General features: G+C 45.1%; 1 pseudogene; it reads left to right on the top strand.

Moving 5' to 3' along the window:
- The first annotated feature begins 1,145 nt into the window (after nt 1–1,145).
- LOC141173177 (actin, cytoplasmic 1 pseudogene) lies at nt 1,146–2,237 on the top strand (annotated as a pseudogene).
- The last annotated feature ends 6,482 nt before the right edge of the window (nt 2,238–8,719 follow it).

Raw genomic sequence — 8,719 nt, 5'->3', positions numbered from 1 at the left:
TATGTACTGGGTGGTTGCTCAAGCCACAATGGCCACACCTCTAAGACAGAAAGGAGGAGGCTGTCAGGAGGATTAAAGTTCATTTCCTTCTGGCAGTGGGACTCTCAGTATGGCGGCTGCATAGCTTTAGAACTCTGTTAACCTGCATTTTATCCCCATATCTGCAAGTTAATAGCATTTGGAGACATAACAGGTTCCCTTTAACAGTCTATTAAAAAAATAAGGTCGTGGCCGCTTGACATTTCCGCTTTGTCTGATCTAAGCCTTAAAGAGTAACCTTTGTTTTAATGTTTTTTTTTTCATAAATCAATAGTACACATGAAAATAAGAAACGTTGTTATTTATCATATCAGAGAAATCTGCTTCTGCATCCCACTAGACTTATCTTTCATTCTCAAAATTCTCAATTTACGGGTAAAATCTATCTTTAATAAAAACAGATTTTCCCATTCCTGAGATAGAAGATGATAGTTGGTGTTCATAAAGTTCTATGTGGAACAGTAACTGTTGTTTCAGGAGAACTTGCAGTAGATCATGTGGATCTGCCTATAGCTCCTCACTCCTCATCGTCCCTCCAAATGAAACGACAGTTGGTGCTTTAAAAAATTCAATCTCAGTAATGGAGAAATCTGTCATCACTGAATATAGATTTTATAACTTTTACCCATGAAGTGAGAGTGAATGATCAGTGCAGGAGGAGAAAGAAGTAGATTTCTCTCATAAGATAAATTATAAAGTTGCTTAATTCATGTGTAATATTGATTTATGAAATAACACTTAAAACGGCGGTTACTCTTTAAGCTTGAGAGGTGGATGAGCGACAAACTGAATCACTGAACTGAATCACTGAATATTTACCACTGTCTTTGGTAAAGGAGCATTCCTCTCCAACAGTTCTCCAACCTTTAAATTTCCAGCAGCAGTCAGGATAGGCTGAGTGTTGCAGTTTGCAAAAGATCAGAGGCGGATCTGCCAGTTGGCCAGGGCTTTGGAGCCCCTTATTTGAATGCAGAGTAGCAATATAATAATTTTAGGTTTACTATCATTTAAATACACTTAGAATATTGTGACATCACTGATTGTTTCTGCATATTCCACACCAGAAAGTGCTCATCTCTCAGTGAAGATCTGGCCAAGACATAAAAATGTCTAATTATCTAGATGCTCCAGTCGTCATTTTTGACAATGGATCCGGTATATGTAAAGATGGACTATCTGGTGATACTGTACCAAGATCAGTCATCAGCTCAATGATTGGTCATGTTATAACCGGATACAGCATGCTGGAAGCCAACAGAAAAGCTTACTATGTTGGTGAAGAAGCTCAATCCTTAAGAGGAATCTTGGCATTGACATATCCCATAGAGCACTTCATTGTGAAATCTAGGCCGGACATGGAGAGGATCTGGAAGCATGTGTATGACTGTGAGCTTCAAATTCAATCTAATGAAAGCCCCGTCTTGCTATCTGAAGCTCCGTTCAATCCAAGAAGCAACCGTGAGATCATGGCAGAAGTGATGTTTGAAAGCTTTAATGTCCCTTCCATGTATGTGGCATTACAAGCTACTCTGTCTCTCTATGCCAGTGGTCGCACAACAGGCTTAGTCGTGGACATTGGAGATAGTGTCACCTCTACATTTCCCATATTTGAAGGTACTCCACTGCCCCATGAAGGAAATCGTCTTAACTTCGCTGGTCGGGACATCACAGATCATTTAATGAGGCTTCTTATGGAGACCGGACATTCCTTTGTTAGCAGTGCAGAGAAAGACATTGCTAGAGAAATAAAGGAGAAACTTTGCTCTCTGGCTTTAGATTCAAAGGAGGAAGGGGAAAAGTGTTCTGCAGAAGGTTTAGAGAAATACATACTTCTAGATGGGAAGGTCGTTACCATTGGCCGCCAGAGGTTTCTTACGCCAGAGATCCTATTTTCTCCATCTATCAATGGATGCTCTAGGTGTGCACAAAATGATCATTGAAAGCATTTATGGATGTCACTTTTCAAAAACATCTTGTTGTCTGGTGCATCTACCCTTTTCCCAGGCCTTGAGGATAGACTTTACAACAAAATTAGAACCCTGGCACCAGAGACTGTTCATATTAAAGTTTTTGCCTGGAGTGATAGTAAATTTGCTCCGTGGATTGGAGGATCAATCCTGACCAGATTAGAATCTTTTAAGGAGATGTGGATCACATCCGAGGATTATAGCGAGTTTGGTTCATCCATTATACATTGAATGGCCTGACTCTACATTGTACAGAAAACCTACTATGTCTTACTTATGTGACAGTAAAACAGTTTCATCTGAATATGAGTCCTTTGTGTTGCCTTTTGGTGGTTAAAATCGATAATGTGCAATGTGCCACAAATTTCTGGCTTTCATGAGCAATTTCAGTGAATGAGAATTTTGAATTCAACTCACTCATTTTCATGTGCGCGTCTATGGCTTTTACAGAAGATTTTATGACATTTTTGCAGCAGCAGACAATGGCGTAACATGATAAATAACAATGGCTACCTTGTAAAGCCCTTGCGATTTCAGTGGTTTCCACCAGTCCTCCAGATGGTTGCATGTCAATGCCATACATCATTTATGTCACTTTTGCAGCCAATCAATAGCCTAAGCTGTGATATGACTGCGGAAGTCACTGATAGGCTGCAGTGGTCACATAAAGGATGCACAGCACATCACAAATTATTCAAGGAAAATTAAAGGTGACTTACAGTATAGTTATGTATTATGTTATGTTGTCTCCTCATAGCCAAATAAAATCAAATCTGGGAAAATCAGTTAAACTATTTTTGCATATAATAATAGAAAAATGCAAGCCAGAAATTAACCAGAAGAAATCATTTTTTTCAAATATAAAAATAAGAAGAATAACATATAAATATTAAAATAAAACCACACAATTGAAGCTAAGAGCGTGGACACCTGGAAAATATTCTGAAACGTAAACTGCCTCCTGTAGTATGTACATGCATTATCTGGATATCTTAGCTAGCACATATAGTCAAATAGTATCAAACACATGTCATGTTGTAGGAGCCTTAAAGGCTCGTAATGACCTGGAGAATCATATTGGCAGGTCAGTTTTAGCATTTAGTGAACATGGTAAATAAAAAACTAAAAAAACTGTGGATTTGCACTTTTTTTGAAATCTCAACTTGGATTTTTTTTTAAATGTTTTCCAGTACAATACATGGTAAAATCAATGTTATGGATTAAAAGAACAACTCGTCCCACAAAAAACAAGCTCTTACATGGCCATATTAATGGAAAAATAAAGTTATGGCTCTGGGAAGGAGAGCAAAAAATGAAAGTGCCAAAATGGAAAATTGCAAGGTGCTGAATGAGTTAATTTTATTGAAACAGCAACACTCAGCCAAGTAAATGAAACATAACTGGTATCAGGGTCTCTGTCCCTATATCATGGTGCTCTCAGCTTACATAGTAAAATCTTGCTGATAGATTCATTTTAATTAGTGATGAGCGAACGTGCTCGCCACTGCTCGGTATTCGCCCGAGCATCACGGTGCTCGACAAGCTCGTCACTCGGCAAGTATTTCCAGGTTGCTCGGGTGGGAACTCGGGTCCCCTCCCTTCATGTTTGGCGCCCTTTAGAGAGCCAGTGAACATGCAGGTGTGGCACCCTGCTGTTCACAGGTACCACAGGACCCAGGGTGCATGGACGGACTTCTCCACAAGAGGCCCTCATTACATACAAACACCTCCGCCCTTCCACCTCATACCACCAGAGGGAGCCCGTTAGGGATATATATATATGGAGGGTGGAGCCAGGCAGTCAGTCAGAAGAGAGAGTCAGTCAGACAGAGTCAGAGAGTGTGAGACCATGCTGACGCTGAGAGCAGCGAAGACGCAGCACGTCTGCTGCTGAGTTCTGAGGGCCCCGAGTGTGGCCGACGGCAAGGAGGAGAGGAGAGAGGAGTTTAGGGGGCAGAGGAGCGTCATAGACTTACCCCGTAGATACAAACCGGACACCGGGTCTGTACCTACAGGTTCTTTATACCCAGTAGGGACCACCGGCATTCCAGGAGGACTACAAGTCCCTGGCAGACCTGAAGCTAGACCCATTACAGGACCAGGAACCATGAAGGCCCCGGCGACCAGGGATAGTGGTTGACAGCAGAAGGTTCCACTACCAAGCGACAGGTGAAGGAACAGCACGACACATAAGCTAGGCCAGTTGCAGGCTGGCCAGGAGCATACAGAGAGGCAGACACAGACCAGGAGGCCTTATACTAGTGTTGAGCCACCCCCGTAGTGTTCGAGTTCGGTTCGGTTCGTCGAACACCCGTGTGTTCGCCAAACTGTTCGTCGAACTGTTCGTCGAACACCTTCGAACACCGTTAAAACCAATGGCAGGCAAACAAAAACACATAGAAACACATAGAAAACACCTTCAAAGGTGTCCAAAAGCTGACAAACTGCTCAGAAGACATAACTAACACATGGAAAAGTGACAAGTACATATAGTCATGCGAAAAGAAAAGAGGTGGAGGAGTAAAAGGAGGGGGAGACACAGATATAGGCATGTCATGCCCTTCTAAAATCCAAAAAGTGAGAAGCCGACACGGCCAGTCCGCTCCTGCCCGTGCCACCTCCGTGTCGCCGGGTTTGTGCCAGAGCCGCGGTGAACCCTGATGGCCAGGCCCCCTCTCCCAATACTGGTGCCTGTCCGCTGGTGGGTCGAGCGAGCCCCCCTGTGGTGGAGGCAGCTCTAAGCTTTTTAATTTAAATTGTCTCTCTAATTTGAATGAATACACTTTAAATCCTTTACAAGGATCAATTGGAGGGCAAGTCTCATGCCAGCAGCCGCGTAATTCCAGCTCCAGTAGCGTCCACTAAAGCTGCTGCAGTTAAAAAGCTTTTATAAGGATCGAGCTCGGCTGTCCACCGCAAGGCATCCTACTGCCAGTCCCAGCCCCTATGCCTTGGGGTGCCTCCTGATGCTCTTCACTAAGTATCCCATGGTCCCGAAGCATTTCCTTTGAAAAAATTAAGTGTTTAAACTACAGGTGGTGTAGCTTGCTTAACAGCCGGGATAATCCGCTGACTAGCAGACACTGCTACTAGGCACAAAGTATTTCCTGGGCTAGATGCAGTTAAAAATTTGTAATTAGATACTCTCGTTGGATGCTGAGAAAGCATTCCATGGAGTCTCCTGGCACGCCATATATGATTCTCTTAAAAAGCTTGGGGTAGGGGTCTAGGGGACCCTTTTATAGCCAAAATCACGGCCCTGTATCACAATACGTCACCTAGACTGAAGATAAATGGAACTGTAGCACCCTGAGGGCTCGGTTGCTACAGACGTATTGCACCTCACCCAGAGGTGTGATATCTCACTCTCAGGTAAGGATGGAGTGTGGATCAGGACCCGACACCTGCATGCATTACACCACATTGCCGTGGGGCAGGGCGACCAATATGCCCCTGAGATGGGCACGACAGTCCCTGTCCCTGGCTGGAGTGGGGGGAGGGAACACTGAGGAAGGGGAACCCTGTAGTGCAGGAGCAGGGAGGAAGAAGTTCCTGGGTGCATTGAGAAGGGAGTATAAAAGGTGGGCACCATCTTAGTTCAGTGCAGAGAAGTCTGAGCAGAAGTGGCAGGGAGCAGGGGCTCTGCATGAGCTCTGCTCCGGAGGCGGGCCTAGTAACAGAGGCCCAGGCCTGGAAGAGGGAGAAGGAAGGAAGAGGAGCGGAGAAGGCTCCAGGAACGAGGAATGAAGGGATCCCAGGGGTGCGGATGGGCGAGTCGCCACCGCACGCCTGAATCCACCTGCGTGGAGGGGTCAGGCCAAAGGGGGAGACTGGTCCCCGAACTAGTGGAGGCAGGAAACGACCCTCAGCTAGAAACCGGAGGCTCTGACATTTTATGTGGCGCAGCCCCTCGCTACACCCGCTAGGAAGGCACCACATAGGGTCAGGGAAACTGGCGCCAAGTTTACCAAGAGGAGGCCCGAGGCAGCTGGACAGAAGTGTTGGTAAGAAAGGCCAGACAAAGGACACACAAAGGGGGTCCTGTGAAGTGCTCCAAAGTTATCTGGGAGTTGTCTGAGCCCCTCACCTGGTGAGCACAGTACGACGTGGGCAGCCGTTACCTGCAGAAGTGGTCTGGATAATTAGAACTGTGAGTAAAGGCCCTGGACTGCATCACTGACTCCGTGTCGTTACTGCTGCTGCCCTGCACCATCACCCCCATCCTCCGCATACACTGCCCTGAGGCTATACTCCTCCCGTGGGGAGTTATGCTACGCTCTGCTGCACCCACAACACCAGCCTCAGCGGTCTGCCCTGTAGCGGCGGTTCAATCTGACCGCAATCCACGGGTGGCGTAGTCGGACATTTAAACATCAAAACCACATAAATAGTTCCGCCACTGGTTTGACCGCCCTGAGCCACGGAACCGGGTCGCCGCCACGAAGACTACAACCACCAGCATCCACCAAAAAGGGTCCGGCTCCGGGTGTCCCAAGGCCCAGGGGGTGCGTCAGAACATTTTCATCACCTTTCACAATCACCAATGGGACAAGGCAGGGATGTCCTCTGTCCCCTCTCTTATACATCCTAGTGACGGAGCACCTGCTCTCATCAATTCGCCATAACCCCAATATTAGGTGGATTGAGGTGGGAGGCACCGAGTACAAGTGCTCTCTATTTGCTGATGATGTCCTAGTATATATCACTCAATCACATATATCCATCCATGCTGTTATGGCTGAAATAGATCACTTTGTTACATGGTAAAATTTTAAAATCAATGCAGCGAAGTCTGAGGCCCTCGATGTCTCCCTCCCCAAATCCATATAGGATTCCATCCAGTCCAACTTTCCCTTTGCCTGGCCCTCACAGGGTATCAAATACTTAGGAATTCCTATTCATAGAGACCTCTCCCATCTATGTTATCTTAATTTTGGGCCCTTTATTGAACAATTCCATACAGACCACGGTTGGCAAGTTAGAACTGTAAGATTCACTACGTGAACCACTGGTGTTTTGTGGAAAAGCACATGTACACTGCGTTCCAAATTATTATGCAAAAAGTGGTTAGGAGTGATAAGGGAAGAATTTGTTTGTTTGTCAGTTAAACTCATTGATGGTGATGTGTGTCAGGGCTCTTTATATCACTGTAAGCAATTGCAGACACCTGTGCTAATTAGTTTGGCAGGTGTGTCCAATGAAAGGCAAGACTACTTAAGAAGGCTCTCTCACATTATTAAGCAGCCTACATTTTCTGCCAAAATGGGAAAGAAAAAGGATGTGTCGGCTGCTGAGAAGCAACAAATTGTGGAGTGTTTAGGTCAAGGCATGACTACAATCAACATTGTGCGATGATCAGGATGAAGTGTCTTGGCAATCAAGAAGTATGTAGCTGATTCACAGTACACACGTGTGCGTGCTGATAAGGGCAAATTGAGGACTCTTTCCTACAGGCAATTACGTCAGGTTGAAAGAGCAGCGGCAAAAAAGCCTTGTCATAGCAGCAGACAAGTTTTTGAAGCTGCTTGTGCCTCCAACGTCCCCCGAACAACAAGATGCAGGGTCCTTCAGAGCTTTGCAGCTGTGCATACGCCATCCTGTCGACCTCCTCTATCCACTTCACACAAGCAGAAACGGCTCCAGTGGGCCAAACATTACATGAAGACTGATTTCAAAACTGTTTTGTTCACGGATGAGTGCCGTGCAGCGCTCGATGGTCCAGATGGATGGAGTGGAGGATGGCTGGTTGATGGACACCCCACGCAAACACGGCTACAGCGCCAACAAGGAGGAGGTGGAGTAATGTTTTGGGCTGGAATCATGGGGAGAGAGATTGTCGGCCCCTTTAGGATCCCTGAAGGCGCTAAAGATGAACTCCATAATGTATGTGGATTTTCTCAAACAGCACTTCCTGCCATTGTTCAAGAAGAAGAACCGTGTATTTCACAGCAAGATCATTTTTCTGCATGATAATGCACCATCTCATGCTGCACATAAAACATCTGCATCTCTGGCTGATATGGGCATAAAAGGGGACAAACTTATGGTGTGACCCCCATGCTCCCCTGACCTCTACCCCATTCAGAACCTTTGGAGCATCATTAAAAGGAGTGTCTATGATGGCGGGAGGCAGTTCACATATAAGCAACAGCTCTGGGAGGGTATTCTGTCCTCATGCAAAACAATTGAAGCAGAAACCATCCAAAACCTGACAAATTCAATGGACGAGAGAGTTCAGAAGCTCCTTTCGAACAAGGGGTCCTATGTGAAAATGTAACATCACCTAGAATAAAGTTTTGAGTTGAAAACTGTTTGATTTCAGTTTCTAACAACCTGCTAATGCTTATAATTTCAAAAATGACCATTTTTTTGGTCTTTATTAAAATGAAAAGGTTGATCGAAAAGTTTGGGGGATCTAAGAGTGTGGCAACCAGGTAGTCATGATTACTTCAAATTCTGACAATATGAGGGTCATGCTGCAGGTAGTGCAGCAAGAAGGCACTTATGTGTCTTGCGCATCTCGGAGCCCCAAAATTATTTTCCGGGCTAGATGCAGCTAAAAATTATTTTTAATTTTAAATCTGGTGAAGCTTTAGTATAGATGGCCTAATAGGATCAGTGCTGCACACTGCTACAAAGCCCAAATTATTTTCCAGTCAAGATACAGATAAACATGATTAGTAATTTGAAAGCTTAAAATGGTTGGTAGGGTG

This window comes from Phyllobates terribilis, unplaced genomic scaffold (assembly GCF_046119375.1).
Source record: "Phyllobates terribilis strain yellow unplaced genomic scaffold, ASM4611937v1 Scaffold_12__6_contigs__length_324123572, whole genome shotgun sequence".
In the NCBI taxonomy this organism is placed as follows: domain Eukaryota; kingdom Metazoa; phylum Chordata; class Amphibia; order Anura; family Dendrobatidae; genus Phyllobates; species Phyllobates terribilis.
Note: the sequence above shows the minus strand (reverse complement) of the source record. Positions and strands in the feature narration are given on the sequence as shown.